Here is a 21,802-nt window from a genome sequence, read left to right on the forward strand (position 1 = left end):
GTAAGCTTCAACTATTAAACTGCAACACCAGCAGTAAGAGGTTTGAAGAAAAGGCTTGTTGACCTATCAGCTCCCTCTAAGACAGCGTTTTTCAACCACTGTGCCGCGGCACACTAGTGTGCCGTCAGATATTGTCTGGTGTGCCGTGGGAAAAATTGCAATTTCATCCGTAACATGTGGCCTCGGCTCACAAATAGACCAATCATTAGAACAGCAATGGGCAAACTACGGCCCGCGGGCCGTTTACGGCCCGGCGGACCTTTTAATCTGGCCCGCGGAGCGTGATACTGTCAGGATGATCTGTCCCCCTCGACGTATCTGCGCATGTGCCGGAGATCGCCGATCGGCTGCTAATGCCTGAAACTGGCACATGCGCAGATACGTCGAGGGGGACAGATCCTCATAGGAGACAGATTTTCATGCTACACCGGAACGGCGAGAGGAACGCGCGGAGCAAAGGTAAGTGAATTGACACGGGGGGGCTTGGGGACTTAATATGGGGGATGAATTAATATGGGGGATGAATTACTATGGGGGATGAATTACTATAGGGGGGATGAATTACTATGGGGGATGAATTACTATGGGGGATGAATTACTATATGGGGGATGAATTACTATAGGGGGGATGAATTACTATATGGGGGATGAATTACTATATGGGGGGTGAATTACTATGGGGGATGAATTACTATATGGGGGATGAATTACTATGGGGGATTAATTACTATGGGGGATGAATTACTATATGGGGGATGAATTACTATATGGGGGATGAATTACTATGGGGGATGAATTACTATATGGGGGATTAATTACTATGGGGGATGAATTACTATGGGGGATGAATTACTATATGGGGGATTAATTACTATGGGGGATGAATTACTATATGGGGGATTAATTACTATGCTTACTATGGGGGAATATTACTATACTTACTATGGATGACACATACACATCATTCATCTACTCTTGGTCCGGCCCCCGGGTCCAATATATGAACCCATTGCGGCCCTCAAGTCAAAAAGTTTTTCAATACATTTTTTTAACATTTTCTAATGGTGGTGTGCCTCGTGATTTTTTTCATGAAAAAAGTGTGCCTTTGCACAAAAAAGGTTGAAAAACACTGCTCTAAGACATCGGCGCTGCAATGATGGATGCAGAGAATTGTGTAAAAGTATAATCCAACATAAATAGATACAAGTATCCTAATTTGAATAGCAATGGCCTTGGAAGAGAGGGGGTCCCTTTAACTAGAGACTACAACTTGAGTCCTGTCATGTTTGAAGTATAACTAAAGGTCGATTGTCAGTTTTTATTGCTGTCTGTGCCTCCTGTTAGGGAGATTCCCCCTCACTATTTGTCCTCTTTACCATTATCATGAAAGTGAAAGTAAAAGAAAATTCCAAATTTTGGGTTGTCCCCAGAAAAGTAATAGAGGGAAAATCTTCCAATGGGGGCACTAGTTCTGGTGATCTGGGGTTCCCCAAGAAATTCTCTCAATTTGCAGAGATTACCTCTTACTTCCTCTTTGGCTATGGAATAGGAAGTGAAAGGAAATCTCTGCAATGGAACACAGATGGCGAAAAAAATCTGACCGGGAGTTAAAACCCTCCATTCCTCTATCCAAAATGAAAAAAAAACGTTTTGTATATAGTTCTACTTTAAAGTCCTTGATACGGTGGTGTCTGTTGTCTTCTGCTAGCAATGGTGGGGCCCATAAACAGTAGTGAATACTGGTAATTCAATGAAGTTAAACAGACAGGCTGTGGTACTGTTCAAAGCAAAGATAACCTGATACTGAGGTGTAAAGATGTCTGCATGCAGTGTCTCCAGAGTGATGATGGAAAGAGACTGGGCATCCGCCCACTCAACAATTGCATGCTTAGCATGGTCTCCTAGGAACACAAGTTCTTGCACAGGCTCTTGGCTGTTTGCAGGAATGTGCAGAGTCACCGCCTGACAGCCTGTGAGCTGTCACAATGAAGTGAGCAGAGATGTCTGTGTGAAGACCGGATAATGACAGTCCCAATGCAGAAAAGCTGATGTGATCTCGATGTGGCGATCGGCATCACTGCTGTGCTGAACCGATGTGCAGAGTCCCACAGCAGTAGCCAGCAATCTATCTCTGGAGGAGAATGCCAGTCCCCCTGTATTCAGCTCTGTATTCCTTGCCAAGAGAGTGAACCAGTCCCTTACTGTAGAATATATCTGCTTTCCCAACATCCTTTTGATTTGTCAGCTGTCTGGTAGTTGTAGTTCATTCAGCCCTCAGAAATACAATATGTATTGGCTATAGGACTACAGGTCCCCAAATCCTCTACCTTTAGAAGAACTGGATCCAGTCTGCTAACAGGAAGTGATGTGGCAGTCCCAGTACTGGGCACTAGGGGGAAAGAATTAATCATAGTCTCAGCTGTAAATGTCCCTGAAAGGCATAATGATGGCTCTATTTTGGTTGTCAAGCTGATGGATTTGCTTCAGTGTGACTGATAGCCTATGCACAATGATCCCCTTCACTCAGCAAATTCCCTGTCCCCACACCTCACTTGTGCCCTCTGTATGTGAGAGGATTTTCTAGGTAAAGGCAGCTATTATCACATTAGAGTCCTTCAGATTCTATGGTTTCCAAGGTGTTCAAGGAAAAGCCTGCAAGCATGTTAGCGGGTCCTGAGGAGATGACTACTGTAAGAAGTTCCCTCTGTAACTGGTGGATTTCACATTCATATATCACATGCCTGGCAAACGAGTCCTACACTTAACACTGTGATCACCACAAAAATGCTTGGACTTTTTTTGAAGCATCATTGGTGTGCTGGCGACATATACTTTGACTTTTGATTCCAGTCTCCAGCTGACAGTTGCTGCAGCACCTGCTTGCTGCTTTACGTTTCCAGGAATGTGTGCTATGGGAACATTACACATGGTCTACAGATTGTGGGGTTCCCAAGACGTTCAAGGTACAACAGGGGAAGATTGCAAGCATGTTATGGGGTCTAAGGGGATGACATCAATCTCCCATAAGGAGTTCCCTGTTCAGTTTGCTCTCTGTAATTGCTGGATTTCACATTCATAAGACAGCAGCAATAAGAGGGAGCATACTAGCATCCTGGGGGAATATACTTTTGAACGTGCAACCCTTTATAGGGTTACATGTTTGAAACGTCTACAGAGATGAGGTGAAGAGGGAAAATTCCTGGTCCCCCACAAAGAGTAAGTGGCCCAAACACAAAATGCCCCTGTTGTTGCTACAGCCTGTAACTCAAGATTGCTGCTTGAATTTTGAAGTTGAAAGAGCCTAATGTTTATGCAATTGAGAAGAACCTTTCCAGTACAGACAATATACTGTATTGTTCAGGTAGACTCCAATTACTCCATTCGCACCATAATGATGACCTGCTGGAGGTAATGCTGGCAACTATAAGGAGCAGAGATTGACAATGGTTAACGAAAAACCAAAGGTGCAGACTCAGTTGAGGTCTGGGAGGAAGAAATGAAAATAACATGGGGATGGAGTCGACCAGATTTGTTGACCTCCTTTGAAGGAACTAGTGTCCTTTCTGAGGAGGCCAGAAGAGAGGAATGGCTGAGACTTTGTTGTCCACAATTGGTGAGGCACTAGTGAAGTGGTAATATGCCTGGAGTCCAGAGGTGTCCTGTCTATTGCTGCATTTGTATGTTGTTGAGATTGTCAGTACTTTCTGTATGCAATGTAAGAAGGTCCCACACCATTCACTTCACAGGCATTTCCCATGAGAAATGGTAAGTCCCAACAACTGTGCTTTGTAAAGCCCAAATTGTTTGAATTTTAACCAGTTGGCGACCACCTCCTGTAGCTTTACTGCTACTGGGTGGCCACCCTGCTGTGATTTGATACAGCACTGATCAGTCATCAGGTCCAGTCCAATGATCTTTGGCCTGGACCTGCTGATCAATTGTACCAAATCAGAGATCATGCTGTGCCTGTGCTTCTCTCCTGGAACCCTTTTTGGTTCCAGAGAGAGAAGAGAGCAGATCTATGTGAGTAGGAGCACTACAATGACACAGTAAAATCACAGATAGGCACATTTTAACCCCGATTGTCCCCCAGTTAACCTTTTCACTGCCCTGTCACCAGTGTCATTAGTACACTGTACAGATTTTTTTTTTTACTGATCACGGTATTAGTGTTACGGGCGACTTCAGATAGTGTTAGCATCAGATTGCATGCCACACTATCACATTTAACCATTTGATTACCAGGAACACTCTCACAAACACATTATATACCTGAATTACTAGAATAGTGTCTGAACGGATCAGTATCTTTCATCAGATTAGAACTATACTAGCCATTGCCAATAGCATAGTGTCCCCACAAATGCAGCGTTAGCATGATCAACCCCAACACCTGCCAGCATCTGTGTTTAGCCCCTCCCCCCCAACAAGTGCAGTATCAGTAGATCACTGTCACTTATGATACATTGCACACAAAACTGCAGCATTAGACCTGATCTCTGCTAGCACTAGCAGGTACATTTTTTTTGTAGTGGTTCAGGCAGTCCAGGTGCTCTTTTTCCCATGAGTCTCACTAGGTGCCTGTAAATTTAGTGGTCAAAATGTCCAAAGAAAGGTACACTAGTGAAGAGGCCTACATGATTCTGAGTATGTCAGATGAAAGCGAAGGGGAAGCCTCACTAACAGAATCAGGCTCAAATTATGAACCTGTAGAGAGCAGCGGCACCCCGACAGATGGAGTAGAGGTCCCTGCTAAGGCAGATGTACTTGACCCCATGCCCAGGTTGCTGAGGCGCTAGAATTACACTATGATTCTCATATGCAGCAGAGTGTCAGTACTAGTGCCACACCACCTTTTGGTGAACTGGCGAGCACCAGCAGCCTAGTACATCCTGGAATTTTACACACCAGTACTGCAGTATCACTTGTTGACGTGGTGAGTCTCAAAAGTGCAGTCCAAGCTGGTGTTGTGGCTAGCACAAGTAGTGTCCAGCAGCCACCAATAATTCAAACACAGTCCCGTAGAACCCATAGGGGTTTATTTACTAAAGCTGGAGAGTCCAAAATCAGACTCCCTTCTGCATAGAAACCAATCAGCTTCCAGGTTTCATTGCCAAAGCTTCATTGAACAAGCTGAGGTTAGAAGCTGATTGGTTTCTATGCAGAAGGGAGTCTGATTTTGGACTCTCCAGCTTTAGTAAATAAACCCCCTAGTGTCCTTCCCGACATGCTTGCAATTCCTGATTGGCAGCCACAGATTCTTCAGCACCCGTGCTTCCCCCATTCACTGCCCAACCCTGAATTCAGGTGGAAACAGCAAATTTAACTATGCCCCTTGAATTTTTTGAGCTTGTGTTCATGGAAGATTTGTATCGATCGATTGTGGACCAAAGAAATTTATATGCTGAGCAGTACATCGTGGCCAACCCAAATTCAAACCTTGCTGTACTATTCGCATAGAAACCTATCACGGTTTTCAAGTTTAACATTTTTTTGGGCCTAACCCTCAGCATGGGCATTACTAAAAAGAATGAGGCACTGCCATATTGGTCTACAGACCCGATTCATCCCATGTTCTTTGCCGCCATTGCCAGGCATAGATATGAGAATATAATGCGATTTATGCACTTCAAGAACAATACACTCTGTCGGCCTCGGGGAGACCCTGAATATGATTGGCTCCACAAAATTCGGCCTTATCCAGAAATTTGCAGATGTGTATACACCCCAACAAAACATCTGCGTAGATGAGTCCCTCATTAATTTTTCTGGCTGCCTTGAATTCAAGCAGCATCTCCCCAGCAAGTGTACCAGATCTGGGGTCAAAATGTATAGGAATATGTGAGAGGGCAACAAGGGAAAAGATAGTCACCTGGAGCCCCCTGGATGCCCAGGCTACATGGGAGCAGTGGCAAGAAAGTTTGGGACTTGGTATCACCCTTGTTCATTAAGGGGTACCACTTGTACGTGGACAATTTTTATACAAGCTTGACACTATTTGGGCATTTACAGTATGAAATCTTGGAATTGTTTCACGTGGCACTGCACGACCTAATCACCAGAGCTTCCTCCAATGACTTGAAATACCCGACTTAGAGAGGGGGAGAGAGCTTGTTTAAGAAATTATGAATTGCTCACACTGAAGTGGAAGGACAAACAGGATGTTTTCGTCCTGTTTTCCATTCATGTAGATGCAACAGTCCAAATTTGCACAGTATCTGGTTGAGAAGCCCCTCTGTGTCCACGACTATAACCTTAATATGGGAGGGGTGGACTTCAGCGACCAGATGATGAAGCCATACTTAGTTTCCCATAAAGACAAACGCTTGTACAAACAAGTTTCTGTATTCAGTTGGCTCTGTACAACAGTTTTGTGCTTTACAAAGCAACTGGATGAAGTGGCTCCTTACTAAAATTTCAGGAAGAGATCATCATGGCCCTTTTGTATCCAGAAAGTGCTATGGCCAAAACCCCCAACCCAGGTGCAGTGAGCCGGCTTCATGAGAGGCATTATCCTGATGCCAGTCCTGGCACCCCAACCCAAAAGACACCCCTTAAAAGATGTTGTGTCTGTAACAGACATGGAATTGAACGTGAGACCCATTTTTTTTGTCTCTCCTGCCGTGGTCAACCTGGTCGCTCCCTCAAGGACAGCTTCCGTCGCTACCACACACTAATGCAGTATTAGTTTAGGGTACAGCACAGTACAGTCTAGGGTACACAATCACACAGGGTCTTGAAAAATGTTCGGTAGTCAGGAAACTGGCTATTGTATTTTGAGAGACCTCAAAAATCACAGCCTGGAAAGTTTACAGTTTTTATAAGTTACAAAAAAAGTTTAAAGAAAAACCCAAAAAAGTAAAAAAAAACAAAAAATGTAAAAAAAAAGCACAAAATAGTTGTTTTATTGAGTATTATAATGTTCTGTTTTTACTGTGTTTATATTATTAACTGTTGTTTGCTTTGCAGGAATACCATTCAGCTGCTTTTAGAATACATACATCAGTGATTGCAGTGCTGCCGGAGGATATTTCGCAATTTAAAAAAAGAACATGCTCAAGCATGGGGGCCTGGGGTGGTCAGTGGGCCGATTGCTCCTATGCTTCAGCATATATATTTTTATTTTTTGGCACACATTTCAATTAAAAAAGTTGTTATTTTATTGAGTTAACATTTTGTTGTCACTGTGTTTTACTGTTAACCATTGTTGTTTGCTTTGCAGGAACACCAATCAGCTGCAGCACTGATCTGTTTATTCTGACAGTAACAGGGTGTTGCTCTCATAATATATACGTCAGTGATTGCAGTTCTGCTGGAGGATATTTCTCATCTGCAGTTAAAAAAAGAACATATATGCCCAAGCATGGGGGCCTGGGGTGGTCAGTGGGTGGATCATCCCTATGCGTCGGTATATTTTTTTTTGTGTTTTTTTTTTGCAGAGATTTCTTTATCGATTGATATGAATAAAGGAATCTGTTAAGTTCTCTTTTTTTGTTCAGCCCACAGGCTGCATTAAAAAAAAAGAACATAACATACAGTATGTGCCCAAAAAGGGCCAGAAATGTACTGGTACATCACTGGACTTTGAGTGTTTATACCAGGCATTATCCTAATATTGTTTTTTTCTGCCGGCTGTCAGCTTTCATGTAAAGGCAATCCTAGCAGTTAATTAGCAGCTGGATTGCTTTTACAAGCAGCGGCAGGGGTCCCCCCCAACCCCCTCTGCCTTTCATGGCTTTCTTGATCTCTCCTGACCATCGGAGAACCCAGGAATACAGCTGATTGGAGACTGGAACTACTCCAATCATCTCTATAGTCTAAAAAACCTGAAGCTATGAACATTTCATCACTTCGGTTTCACTGGATATAAACAGCACCATATTTAAATTGGAAAAGCATCTGATCACACCGATCTTGGTGTGATCAGATGCTTTAAGGGAAGAGGAGAGATCTAGAGTCTAATAGACCCCAGATTTCTCAGAAAAGAGTATCTGTCACTGCCTACTGCTATCACAGGGGATATTTACAATACCTGTGATAACAATAAAAGTGATCCAAAAAAAAATGAAAGGGACAGTGTAAAAATAAAAAAGCAAGATAAAACCAATGGCCACTACTCCGTACTCTTACTACTTGACCTCTCTGCGGCTTTTGATACTGTTGACCATCCCCTCCTCCTCAAAAAACTCCACTCTCTTGGCCTGCGAGACTCTGCTCTCTCCTGGATTTCTTCCTACCTATTGCAGCGCTCCTTCAGCATTACCTATAACTCTGGCTCGCTCCTCTCCACTCCCTCTTTCTATAGGGGTCGCTCAAAGTTCTGTCCTTGGACCCCTTCTCTTCTCCATCTACACCTCCTCCCTTGGTCACTTGATAAACTCCCATGGCTTTAAGTACCATCTCTATGCTGATGACACACAAATCTATCTTTTTACTCCTCACCTCACCCCTTCAGTCTCCTCTCGCATTGCTAACCTACTAAGTGACATATCGGCATGGATGTCACTCCACTTCCTCAAACTCAATCTTTCCAAAACTGTGCTCTTAGTATTCCCTCCAGTCTGTGCCCCCTCCTCTGACTTCTCCATCAAGATCAATAATACAACCATCAGTCCCTCCCCTCATGCCAGGGTACTAGGTGTAATCCTAGACTCCCATCTGTCCTTTAAGCCCTAAATCCAATCGCTGTCCAAATCATGTAGACTTCACCTCTGCAACATCTCCAAGATATGGCCGTTTTTAACATCTGAAACTACTAAGCAACATATTCACTCTCTTGTTATCTCTCGCCTTGACTATTGTAACTCCCTCCTCATTGGCCTACCTCATTGCAGGCTATCCCCTCTTCAGTCTATCATGAATGCTGCTGCCAGACTCATCCACCTTTCTAACCGTTCCGTATCTGCCACCCCTCTCTGGCAATCCCTCCACTGGCCTCCATTCAGTGTTCTCCACCCCTCTCTGCTAATCCCTCCACTGGCCTCCAGTCAGTGCCCTCCACCCCTCTCTGCCAATCCCTCCACTGGCCTCCATTCAGTGCCCTCCACCACTCTCTGCCAATCCTTCCACTGGTCTCCACTCAGTGTCCTCCACCTCTCTCTGCCAATCTCTACACTGGCTTCCCATTGGCCAACGGATACAATTCAAAACATTAACAATAACATATGAAGCCATTTATAACTCTGCCCCCAATTACATCACCAATCTTGTATACAAATATTATTATTATTATTACATTGAGTTTATATAGCGCCAAAGGGTTTGCTCAGCGCTGTACAATAGGGGGGACAATACATGGCACAGTACAACAAAAACAGACAGGGTACGAGGGGTAAGAGGGCCCTACTCTTTCAAGCTTACAATCTAGGAGGGAGGGGGTAGTGGAACAATAGGAAGTGAATATCACCCAAACCATACTCTCTGCTCCTCACACGACCTCCTGCTTTCTAGCTCCCTTGTCTCCTCCTCCCATGCTCATCTCCAAGACTTCTCCAGAGCTCCTCCCATCCTCTGGAACTCTCTACCCCAATTTATCAGACTATCGCCTACTCTGCTCACTTTTAGGCAATCTCTGAAAACTTATCTCTTCAGGGAAGCCTATCCTGCCCTTAGCTAATAATGGAATCTTCTAATTCTCCTACCAGTCCATCACCCACAGTTACTACCTTTTGTACCACTAGCCCCTCCCTCTTAGATTGTAAGCACCAAGGAGCAAGGGCCTCCTAACCCTCTTGTATTAAACTGTATTGTTGCTGTATCGTCTCCCATTATATTGTAAAGCACTGAGCAAACTGTTGGCGTTATATAAATCCTGAAGAATAACAATAAGAAATTATTTAAAAAAAAAGCATTCCCATGCTCGCGCAAATGCAGGTGTTGGTCCTGTGTTGGTAAGTAAACAGCAATTGCAGCATGTATGTGAGGCACTACAGCGAATATCAGATTGAGAGCTGTAATTCTAGCACTAGACCTCCTTTGTAAAATCAAAAGTGGTAACCTGTAAAAACTTGTATAATAAATATTTACGTAGTTTGTCACTGTTGCACAGGCGTGTGCAATTTTAAAACATGTCATGTTTGGTATCTATTTACTCGTTACATCATCTTTTATATTTTACCAAACAATTGGAAATTATATTATTATTATTATTATTATACAGCATTTATATAGCACCAACAGTTTGAGCAGCACTTTACAAAATGAAGGTAGACATAACAGTTACGATACAATTTGGTACAAGAGGAAACAGAGGGCCCTGCTCGTTGGAGCTTACAATCTAGGAGATAATGTGTTTTTGTGCACTGAAATTTCAAAAAGTTTATTTTTTCCAAAAAATTTGTGTTTGAAAAACCATTGACAAATACCGTGTGACATAAAAATTTGCAACACCCATCATTTTATTCTTTAGGGCCTCTGCTTTAAAAAAATATATAATGTTTGGGGGTTCAAAGTAATTTTCTAGCAAAAAAAAAAGAAGATTTTTTCATGTGAACAAAAAGTGTCAGAAAAGGCCTGGTCTTCAAGTGGTTAGAAGAGTGGGTGGTGTGTGACATAAGCTTCTAATGTTGGGCATAAAATGCCAGGATAGCAGAACACCCCACCCCCCAAATTACCCCTTTCAGAAAGTAGACACCACAAACTACTTGATAAGAAGCATGTTGAGTCCATGGAAGATTTTATTTTTTGCCACACGTTTTTGGAAAATAGCAAAAAAGGTTTTGGGGTTTTTTTTAACACAAAGTTGTCACTTAAATGATATATTTCTCACATATGCCATGGGTATATGTGGAATTAAAAAATACATTCTGCTACTTCTGATTATGGGGATACCACATGTGAGAGACTTTTTGGCAGTCTCGCCATGTACAGGACCCCAAAATCCAATAAGGACCTTCAGGCTTTTAACAAACGAGATCTGCAAAATACTCATTATGCCTCTTAGCAAATACCTTGGAGTGTCTACTTTCCAAAAACAGGTCATTTGTGAGGGGGTGCTATCCTAGCATTTCAGGCTGATTTGCCCTGTGCTGATCACATGCACTCTCTCAAGAACAAAAAGCTTTCTAGCAATACACACCAAACTGAGCATGTGCAGGTTGCCCCTAAGGCTCTGTTCTATCAGAAGATGGATTTGGGACAGTAGAAGAAGGGGAGGATCAGAGAAGACGGGATCAAACATCCTTTTTATACAAATATTAGGATTAACCCCTTAGGTTCCACAGTGAGTATAACAAGCATGCTTTACTGCATATACAGACTGATTTTACTGATGATGGTTTAGTAACACTTTAACTAACTTTCAGGCCTAAATAGTTTTTTAACCGCTTTGTCCTTAGAGATGTACCTGTACATCATCTGGTTATACTGGGACGATGCCTGCAGCAGGCATCGTCCCTGTATCTTTTTTTTTTTCAGTTGGTGATGTGCTTTAATGAAAAAAGCAATCCTAGTGGTTGGATTGCTTTTTCAAGCAGTAGAAGGTGTCCCCTGCCGCCACCTTCCCAGGCTCTCCTGTCCTAACGCCGGCTGACTATAGAGATGAGAAAGGACCAGAATGTCCCTGATCATCTCTATGGTCTGAAAAACCGGAAGTGATGACTATTTTGTCACTTCCAGTTTTGCTAAGATGTAAGCAAGCCATTACTGACTTGTGAAAGCATCAGATCAAACCCATCTTGGTTTGATTAGATGCTTACAAGGGCAAAGTAGAGATCTGGGATCTAATAAACCCCAAATCTCTCCATAACTTGTCACTGCTCCAGCTAAAGTTAAAAAAAATTAAAGAAAATTACATTAAAAAACCATTTAAAGCACCCGATACCCCCCTGCTCACGCACACTTGGAACACATACATAGGACCCGCACGCATGACTAAGCCGTGTTCACACCACACATGTGAGGTATTGCTGTGAACATTATAGTGAGAGCAATAATTCTAGCATTAGACCTACTATGAAACTCAAACCTGTAAAGCCTTTTAGGGCCAGTTCACACTAAATGCATTTCAGTTGCTTTTTTTCTGCATCCAGAACGCACAGAAAGTAGGTTATATGGTGGTCAATGTCATAGTTCACATCAGAGCTTGCAGTTCCAGTGCGTTCTAGTTGCAGAAAAAAAAAGTAGAACATGCTGCATTTTTCCTGCACAGAACTGTATTAAAACGTGGTAAAATGCATCAAAAATGCACCGGAATGCACTGGAACACAATGCCCCTATTTAAACTGAAGAAGAGAGGAGAAAAAAATGAACTGGAACGCATAAAAAATGCACTGGAATGCATCAAAAATGCCATGGAATGCGCCAAAAATGCATCAAAAACGAGCATGCAAAAACGCATCTGAAAGAATCTGAACTGCGTTTCTATAGTGTGAACCAGCCCTTACAGCGACGCCTATGGAGATTTTTAAGTACTGCAGTTTATCGCCATTCCATAACTTTGCGCAAATTTAAAGCGTGACATGTTATGCATGTATTTACTCAGTGTAACATCTTTTATATTTTGCCAAACAGTTGGGTATTATATTGTGTTTTTGTGCATTAAAGTGTACTTTTTCCCGAAAAATTGAGTTTGAAAAACCGCTGCGCAACTATCCATGTGACATACAAATATGCAACGCCCAGCATTTTCTAAATAGAAATTGAGGGGTGATGAAATTGTGACTCCTGCTGCTACATCCCTGAATAGATACTACAAGACAACTACAATGCCTCCCCGGGGACTTTAATGCAGCAACCAATATTTATACAGAAACATTGTCTATTACAACACCAAATATTGAAAATTCCATTTTTATTCTGTTTACATATAAAATCCTTATTTAAAAACAGGTTCTGGTGTTCTTTGCATGGCTTTGGTATGCGGTGGAGCTCATGTTCATACTGTTACATAGAGTTCACTCCAGTACATTCTTATACAGTAGCATGTAGTGTCCATATATCAATCTCCAATGATTGCCAACGCATTTCAACCATAAAAGTCTTCATCAGGGGACCTGGAAACACAATTAGCATTAAGGTGTAGCAACCATATCCATTGTCTACAAATGTTGCCCTGCAGAATCCATGTTTTCACCTGGATGGTCCAGGCCCCCAGAGAGCCATCATGGACCAGACATAACCATCCACACCTATCCACAGCGCACCTTCCGTTGGTATTAGTTCAAGGTGTCTCAAACCAAAAAGGGGGACATACACCGGAGATAGTGTGCCCATAAATTATATGTGAGATCTCATATCATAGGCCACCCTGGAAAGACACACAGCAAGTTGCCTCAAAGATTTCCACAAGAAGAAATGTGGAAATTCCTGCACTGTGTGTGTCCTACAGGGGCCCTCCGAGAGATCACATCCTGTCCTACAGGGGCCCACCACTTTCATTAGATAGATAGAGGGAGCCCACACCACTCTGTGTGTTCTCCAGGGGCCCCTCCACTGTCATCAGAAGGATCCCATCCCCCTCTGTATATCCCATACAGTGCAGGGGCCCTCAAAGATCCCATTCCAATAAACGTGGAAATCTTTGAGGTGACTTGCCATCCCAGGAAACGTGGAAATCTTTGAGGCAACTTGCCATCCCAGGAAATGTGGAAATTTTTGAGGCAACTTGCCGTCACAGGAAATGTGGAAATCTTTGAGGTAACTTGCCATCCCAGGAAATGTGGAAATTTTTGAGGCAACTTGCCGTCCCACGAAATGTGGAAATCTTTGAGGTAACTTGCCATCCCAGGAAATGTGGAAATTTTTGAGGCAACTTGCCATCTCAGGAAATGTGGAAATCTTTGAGGCAACTTGCCATCCCAAGAAATGTGGAAATCTTTGAGGTAACTTGTCATCCCAGGAAATGTGGAAATCTTTGAGGCAACTTGCCATCTCAGGAAATGTGGAAATCTTTGAGGTAACTTGCCATCCCAGGAAATGTGGAAATCTTTGAGGTAACTTGCCATCCCAGGAAATGTGGAAATCTTTGAGGCAACTTGCCATCCCAAAAAAATGTGGAATCTTTAAGGCAACTTGCCATCCCAGGAAATGTTCAAATCTTTGAGGCAACTTGCCATCCCAAGAAATGTGGAAATCTTTGAGGTAACTTGTCATCCCAGGAAATGTGGAAATCATTGAGGCAACTTGCCATCTCAGGAAATGTGGAAATCTTTGAGGTAACTTGCCATCCCAGGAAATGTGGAAATCTTTGAGGTAACTTGCCATCCCTGGAAATGTGGAAATCTTTGAGGCAACTTGCCATCCCAAAAAAATGTGGAATCTTTAAGGCAACTTGCCATCCCAGGAAATGTTGAAATCTTTGAGGCAACTTGCCATCCCAAGAAATGTGGAAATCTTTGAGGTAACTTGTCATCCCAGGAAATGTGGAAATCTTTGAGGCAACTTGCCATCCCAAGAAATGTGGAAATCTTTGAGGTAACTTGCCATCCCAGGAAATGTGGAAATCTTTGAGGTAACTTGCCATCCCTGGAAATGTGGAAATCTTTGAGGCAACTTGCCATCCCAAAAAAATGTGGAATCTTTAAGGCAACTTGCCATCCCAGGAAATGTTGAAATCTTTGAGGCAACTTGCCATCCCAAGAAATGTGGAAATCTTTGAGGTAACTTGTGTCATGGAAATTTTGTATTTACAGGTTGAACTTTAAATGTGTCATATATTAGTGTTATTCATATGTCTCTCGTGTGGCTTAATTAAAGCTCTGAAGGCTGCAATTGGGCCATGCGCATGTACAATGTATGTATTACAGTACTCAGCTCGGTAATGGATGAGATGGCAGATCTGCGCTTATAGACCGGCGTGTATACCACCACGGCTTTCGATGCGAATGCCGCCGGCGGTAGGCCGCGGGCCTGTATCCACATATCAGCAGCATAATACCACATGGACTTCGTATGGCCAGGCGCCAGGCAGTGCGAACTCCGCGTGTAGGCTCATGTATATCTTACAAACCACTACCGACCTGAACTGTATCTGGATGGATGTGTTTTAATAAAGATCGTATCGGGCCCATTCAGATACAGACTGACACTGTTTAATCTAAGGGATGCTTGTACAGGGAATGGACATACTAGTAGGAGCTGATAGGATGGGAAGTTTGCTCTCCACCAAGAGCTCATGGGGGAGGGGAGGACTGGTTCAACTGGCTTCCAGGATAGATAAGAGGAAATGCTACACTCCAAACAGGATGTTCATTCTCATGTATGGACATCCCTATGCATTGTTCTGTGGGAGGGGATTGACCTGACCCTCGTGTGTGTGGGCGTGTATGTGCTTGTAATAAAACCGGAGGCTGGGATTGGAGGCAGTCGCTATGTGAATTCCAACAGCAACCAGAGAGTATCGTCCGATCATTCCTGGGTAACGGGAGCTCCATTTTCCCCACATCTCAACAGAGCTAAACCAGTTGGAGGCGCAGGATTCGTGGAGTTTAGCTGCAGTCGCGGTAAGCAAGATTCGCACAGCTTTATGGGGGATTTCTACGCATCCAACTGCGAGTACTCACGGTAAGGAGAAATTCGTTAAAAGTGAATTTCCAAGACACTTGCCATCCCAGGAAATGTGGAAATCTTTGAGGCAACTTGCCGTCCCAAGAAATGTGGAAATCTTTGAGGTAACTTGCCATCCCAGAAAATGTGGAAATCTTTGAGGTAACTTGCCATCCCAAATAATGTGGAAATCTTTGAGGCAACTTGTCATCTCAGGAAATGTGGAACTCTTTGAGGCAACTTGCCATCTCAGGAAATGTGGAAATCTTTGAGGCAACTTGCCATCCCAAGAAATGTGGAAACCTTTGAGACAACTTGCCATTCCAAGAAATGTTGAAATCTTTGAGACAACTTGCCATCCCAGGAAATGTGGAAACCTTTGAGGATACTTGTGTCTTCCAGGGTGGCCTATGATATGAGATCTCATATATAATTTATGGGCACACTATCTCCGGTGTATGGTCCCCCCTTTTAATTTGAGACCCCTTGAACTAATACCAACAAAGGCTGCACTGTGGATAGGTGCGGCTGGTTATGTCTGGTCCATGATGGCTCTCTGGGGACTATCCAGATGAAGTCCTGGATTCCCCAGGTAACGTTTGTAGACAATGGATGTGGTTTCTACACCTTAATGCTAATTGTATTTCCAGGTCCCCCTGATGAAGACTAGTATGGTTGAAACGCGTTGGGAATTATACATTGGAGATTATTATTTTTTATTATTATACAGGATTTATATAGTGCCAACAGTTTGCTCAGCGCTGTACATTATAATGGGAGACAATACACGAGACAGTACAGTAACAATACGATTCAATACATGAGGGGATTGAGGGACCTGCTCCTTGGAGCTTACAATCTAGGAGGGAGGGGATAGTGGTACAGGAGGAAATAGCTGTGGGGGATGGAGTGGTAGGAAGAGTGGAGGAGTTCAGCATTTAGCTGAGGGCGGGGTAGGCTTCCCTGAAGAGATGGGTTTTCAGAGTGCGCCTAAAGGTGAGGAGAGTAGGTAATTGTCTGATAAATTGGGGTAGGGAGATCCAGAGGATGGGGGAAGCCCTGGAGATGGGCATGGGAGGAGGAGACCAGGGAACTAGAGAGTAGGAGGTCTGGTGAGGAGCGGAGAGTACGTTTTGGGTGGTATTTGGATACCAGATCGGTGATGTAGTTTGGGGCAGTGTTATGAACAGCTTTATACGTCAATGTTAGCATTTTGAATTGTATCCGTTGGGCAATCGGAAGCCAGTGGAGGGATTGGCAGAGGGGGGTGGCAGATACGGAGCAGTTAGTAAGGTGAATGAGTCTGGCCGCAGCATTTAAGATAGACTGAAGCGGGGATAGCCTGCGGTGAGATAAGCCGATGAGAAGGGAGTTACAGCAGTCGAGGTGTGATATAATAAGGAAGTGAATGAGTTGCTTAGTGGTTTCCGGGGTTAGGAACGGACGTATTTTGGAGATGTTGCGGAGGTGAAGTCTACATGATTTTGTCAGCGAATGGACCTGGGGCTGGAAGGACAGATTGGAGTCTAGGATGACACCTAGTACTCTGGCTTGAGGGGAGGGACTGATGGTGGTGTTGTTGGTCTTGATGGAGAAGTCAGGGGAGGGGGCACGGGCTGGGGGGAATACTAGAAGCTCAGTTTTGGAGAGATTTAGTTTGAAGAAGTGGAGTGACATCCAGTCTGATATGTCGCTCAGTGTGATACGGGCAGAGACTGAGGGGGTGAGGTGGGGGGTAGAGAGATAGATTTGTGTGTCGTTGGCATAGAGGTGGTAGTTGAAGCTGTGAGAGTGTATCAATTGGCCAAGGGAGGAGGTGTAGATGGAGAAGAGAAGGGGTCCGAGGATGGAACCTTGAGGGACCCCAACAGAGAGGGGGAGGAGGCAGCGTTGTAGGTAACACTGAGATTTATATATGGACACTACATGCTACTGTATTGGAATGTACTGGAGTGAACTCTAAGCACTGTAATGTATATGTCATCTTTGATGTTATCAATACAATGTAACTGTACACATGAGCCCCACAGTATACCGGAGCCATGCAAACAAGACCAGAACCTGTTTTTAAATAAGGATTGTATATGTAAACAGAATAAAAAATGAACTTTTAGGTATTTGGTGTTGTGATAGACATTGTTTCTGTATAAATATTGGCTGCTGCAGAAACGTCCCCGGGGAGGCATTGCAGTTGTCTTCTAACACCCACCATTTTCTTCTCTAGGGCCTCTGCTTAGAAGGATGCAGAGATGTCAAACTGGTGGCCCTCCAGTTGTTACGAAACTACAAGTCCCATCATGCCTCTGTCTTTGGGAGTCATGCTTGTAACTGTCAATCTTGCAATGCCTCATGGGACTTGTAGTTTGGCAACGGCTGGAGGGCCGCCAGTTTGACACCCGTGGTAGGGGGTTTGAAGTAATTTTCCAGCAATAATTGCAGATTGTTACAGGTAGGAGAGGAATGTCACAACTGGTTTGGGGCTTCAGTGACAGGGAAAGGGTTAAGCACTGTCTGGCTGGCACTGTGGGCCTTCCCACCAGCATAAAGACTGGATCCATCTACAGCTATATCTCCATTGTAAGCTCTGTAATCCTGAGGAACTACAAGTCCCAGCACACCGAGCGGCGCTCTGCTCCCCTAATGACAGCAGCTCGCCCGTTAGCAGTAACGTGGCCGCATCCCCTTTAAAAGGCGGGATGTGTATGTAGCTATAAATAGCGCAGTGACGTCGCCGGTGGAGCCGGTCCCAGTCAATGACACATATCAAGTCCTGCCCCCTCCCAGCTGTCAATCAGTCGGTGGCTTCCAATAGTGAGCGGCTATGGGCGGAGCCCTCTGTTTCCCACGCCCTGCTATTGGTTTGCGACCGGCGTGACGTCACGTTCACCGTCTCCCGGGTGACCAGCGAGGAGAAGGAGGGATCAGCCCGAACCGACCGGCCGGAAAGAGGAGTCCGCTGTGAAGCGAAAGAAGGACGTAGTGGATTGGCGGCCGCCGCTGACGGCTGGGCGGGGCTCCTAAGAGGATTGGCTGACGTTTGTTGAATGACGCCAGTGGAGGCGTGGCCAGCAGGTGAGCGGGGTCCTAGAGGTATCGCAGAGGAGGAGGGAAGAGGCTCCGCGGCCTGCGGGTCCTACAGGTGACTGGGGAGGACGGGCGGCTGCTCGAGGTGCGGCAGAAAGGGAGGGAGCACAGGCCGCGCTGTTCACGAGAGGAGGGGGAGGCCGGGGGCAGAGGGTCCGTGTACTGGGAGGGTGAGGCCTGGATGTGCGGGGGGATGCCTGTGATCCGACACATGACAGCGGGGCTTGACAGCACCGCCGGCCACACCTCACAGAACTCACCCACCCTGCACTGTGTGTGTCCTACAGGGGCCCTCAGAGAGATCCCATTCCCCCCACCCCACTGTGTGTGTCCTACAGGGGCCCTCAGAGAGATCCCATTCCCCCCACCCCACTGTGTGTGTCCTACAGGGGCCCTCAGTGAGATCCCATTCCCCCCCCCACCCCAGTGTATGTGTCTTACAGGGGCCCTCAGTGAGATCCCATTCCCCCCCACCCCACTGTGTGTGTCCTACAGGGGCCCTCAGAGAGATCCCATTCCCCCCCACCCCACTGTGTGTGTCCTACAGGGGCCCTCAGAGAGATCCCATTCCCCCCCACCCCACTGTGTGTGTCCTACAGGGGCCCTCAGAGAGATCCCATTCCCCCCCACCCCACTGTGTGTGTCCTACAGGGGGCCTCAGTGAGATCCCATTCCCCCCCACCCCACTGTGTGTGTCCTACAGAGGCCCCCAGAGAGATCCCATTCCCCCCCACCCCAGTGTATGTGTCCTACAGGGGCCCTCAGAGAGATCCCATTCCCCCCCACCCCACTGTGTGTGTCCTACAGGGGCCCTCAGAGAGATCCCATTCCCCCCCACCCCACTGTGTGTGTCCTACAGGGGGCCTCAGTGAGATCCCATTCCCCCCCCCCCCACCCCACTGTGTGTGTCCTACAGAGGCCCCCAGAGAGATCCCATTCCCCCCCACCCCAGTGTGTGTGTCCTACAGGGGCCCTCAGAGAGATCCCATTCCCCCCCACCCCAGTGTATGTGTCCTACAGGGGCCCTCAGAGAGATCCCCCCCCCCACCCCAGTGTATGTGTCCTACAGGGGCCCACAGAGAGATCCCATTTCCCACCCCAGTGTATGTGTCCCACAGGGGCCCACAGAGAGATCCCATTTCCCACCCCAGTGTATGTCTCCTACGGGGACCCACAGAGAGATCCCATCCCCTCCACCCCACTGTGTGTGTCCTACAGGGGCCCACAGAGAGATCCCTTCCCCTCCACCCCACTGTGTGTGTCCTACAGGGGCCCACAGAGAGATCCCATCCCCCCCACCCCACTGTGTGTCCTACAGGGGCCCTCAGAGAGATCCCATCCCCCCCACCCCACTGTGTGTCCTACAGGGGCCCTCAGAGAGATCTCCTCCCCATTGTGTGTATATCGGATACAGTACAGGGGCCCTCAGAGAGATCCCCTCCCTCCTCCCCATTGTGCGTATATCGGATACAGTACAGGGGCCCTCAAAGAGATCCCACCCACTACAGGGGCCCTCCACTGTCATCACATAGAGAGAGCCCATCTCCCTCTGTGTGTCCTCTGACCTGTAGAGAGATCAGATCTTCTACTGTCTATGCAATCACAGGGGTCACAGGATCCTCTTCTGTGCGCGGTCACAGGATCCTCTTCTGTGCGCGGTCACAGGACCTCGCCTGTGTGCGAGACCAAAAGGGGGGTCATCAGATCCTCTGCACTCACAGGAGTCACTGGGGGAAAAAAACGTATTTCCTTCAGGTTACCCTCACACATGGAAGCACTTGGGTGCTCCGTACAAGCGCATGCTGAGCAGCCCAAACAATCTCCGGTTTCCACTCCATGACGCTCCATTCACTCCTGGCTGTTGTGGGATTGTGGTAGTATCACAGCAATTCTGCCCATGATTTCACAACACACTATATTTGCACAACACAAGTTCAGGTGCCATTATTTTCACCTAAAACACTCAGCAGTTTTGTCACTCAGCAGTCACAGAAAATCACATTGCATGAAACTTGCTGCCCAAAAGAAGCTCCTGCTTGTTTTTGGGTGACAGGCTTCACACAATGCGATTTGCTGCGGATTGCTGAGTGATAAATGGTGCAAGAGTTGAGGCAAAACCGCACTGCATTTTAGATGCCATTGAATCTGTTTTGCGATTGTAGTGGTTTTTGAGATCACAGGCAGAATCGCAGCAATTCTGCCGTGATCCCAAAACACTTGAGCATTAATGGAGCCTTAGTCCTGGTTCACACGGATGCGGATCAGATGTGATCCGAAAGGCATAGATTCGCATGACATCTGAAAATACATTGTTTTCTATGAAGGACGTTCACATCTGTGCATTGCGATTTTGAACTGGGTAAAAATAAAAAGGGTCCTGTGCAAGTTTGAAGCGATGGATTGCAAACCCGCACAGCATAGAGTATAGTGGCATTCTGAGATAACTGTTTACATAGGATGCCATTCATAGCCGGTTTTGCATCGAAGTGGCTGGAAGACAGATTTGAATCGCAGAATAACTACCTTTCACAATCGCACTGAAAACTGAGGTGAAAATCGCACCACATAAAGTAAACCCAGCAGGGCTAAATATAAAAAAAATAAAAAAAACCTAACCTGCCCAGTGTTCGGGACTGCATGTCCCGGCATTAGGCGACGTGGTTTGCACATTTCTGCATAGAGTTGAGCAAAAAAGGGGGCGGAGAGTTGAAGTTACACTCTGCAGTGCTCAGTGAGGGGAGCTCTGAGAGCTGATTGATGGGAAAAGACACACCCCCTTCACACAGCACATGGGAACAGCTGAGCTGAGGCTGTCAATCAGCTGGAGGGTCCCTCCCTTGTCGCCATTTTCCTCTAGGTTTCAGGAAAACGTCAAAAGTGATCCATAGTGATAGCAGAGGAAGGAGGCAGCAGACAGAAATGACACTTAGTTATCCGAATTGAGACAAGTACACACTATAGATCAGGGGTTTCCACACTTTTTAAACAAAGGGCCAGTTTACTGTCCTTCAGACTTTAAAGGGGCCACAATGTGGCCATCGGGAGTAGAAAATGTCCCAGCATCAGTTGGAGTAAACAATGTTCTATCCTTGGTGTCATTGGGATGAACTGTGCCCCATTATTGGTGTCATTGGGATGAACTGTGCCCCATTATTGGTGTCATTGGGATGAACTGTGCCCCATTATTGGTGTCATTGGGATGAACTGTGCCCCATTATTGGTGTCATTGGGATGA

General features: G+C 45.6%; 1 protein-coding gene across 2 annotated transcripts in view; it reads left to right on the forward strand.

Moving 5' to 3' along the window:
* The first annotated feature begins 18,377 nt into the window (after positions 1–18,377).
* LOC149436915 (cAMP-dependent protein kinase catalytic subunit alpha) overlaps positions 18,378–21,802 on the forward strand; it is a 98,202-nt gene continuing 94,777 nt past the window's right edge. The window contains exon 1 of one of the 2 annotated variants that reach the window (XM_089661228.1): positions 18,378–18,622. The gene's annotated coding sequence lies outside the window, so the exon portion shown is untranslated. The remainder of the gene's footprint in view (positions 18,623–21,802) is intronic. The other variant, XM_089661229.1, reaches the window with a different exon arrangement.

This window comes from Staurois parvus, unplaced genomic scaffold, assembly GCF_062004578.1.
Source record: "Staurois parvus isolate SC_StPar_1 unplaced genomic scaffold, SC_StPar_1.0 ptg001328l, whole genome shotgun sequence".
NCBI lineage: Eukaryota > Metazoa > Chordata > Amphibia > Anura > Ranidae > Staurois > Staurois parvus.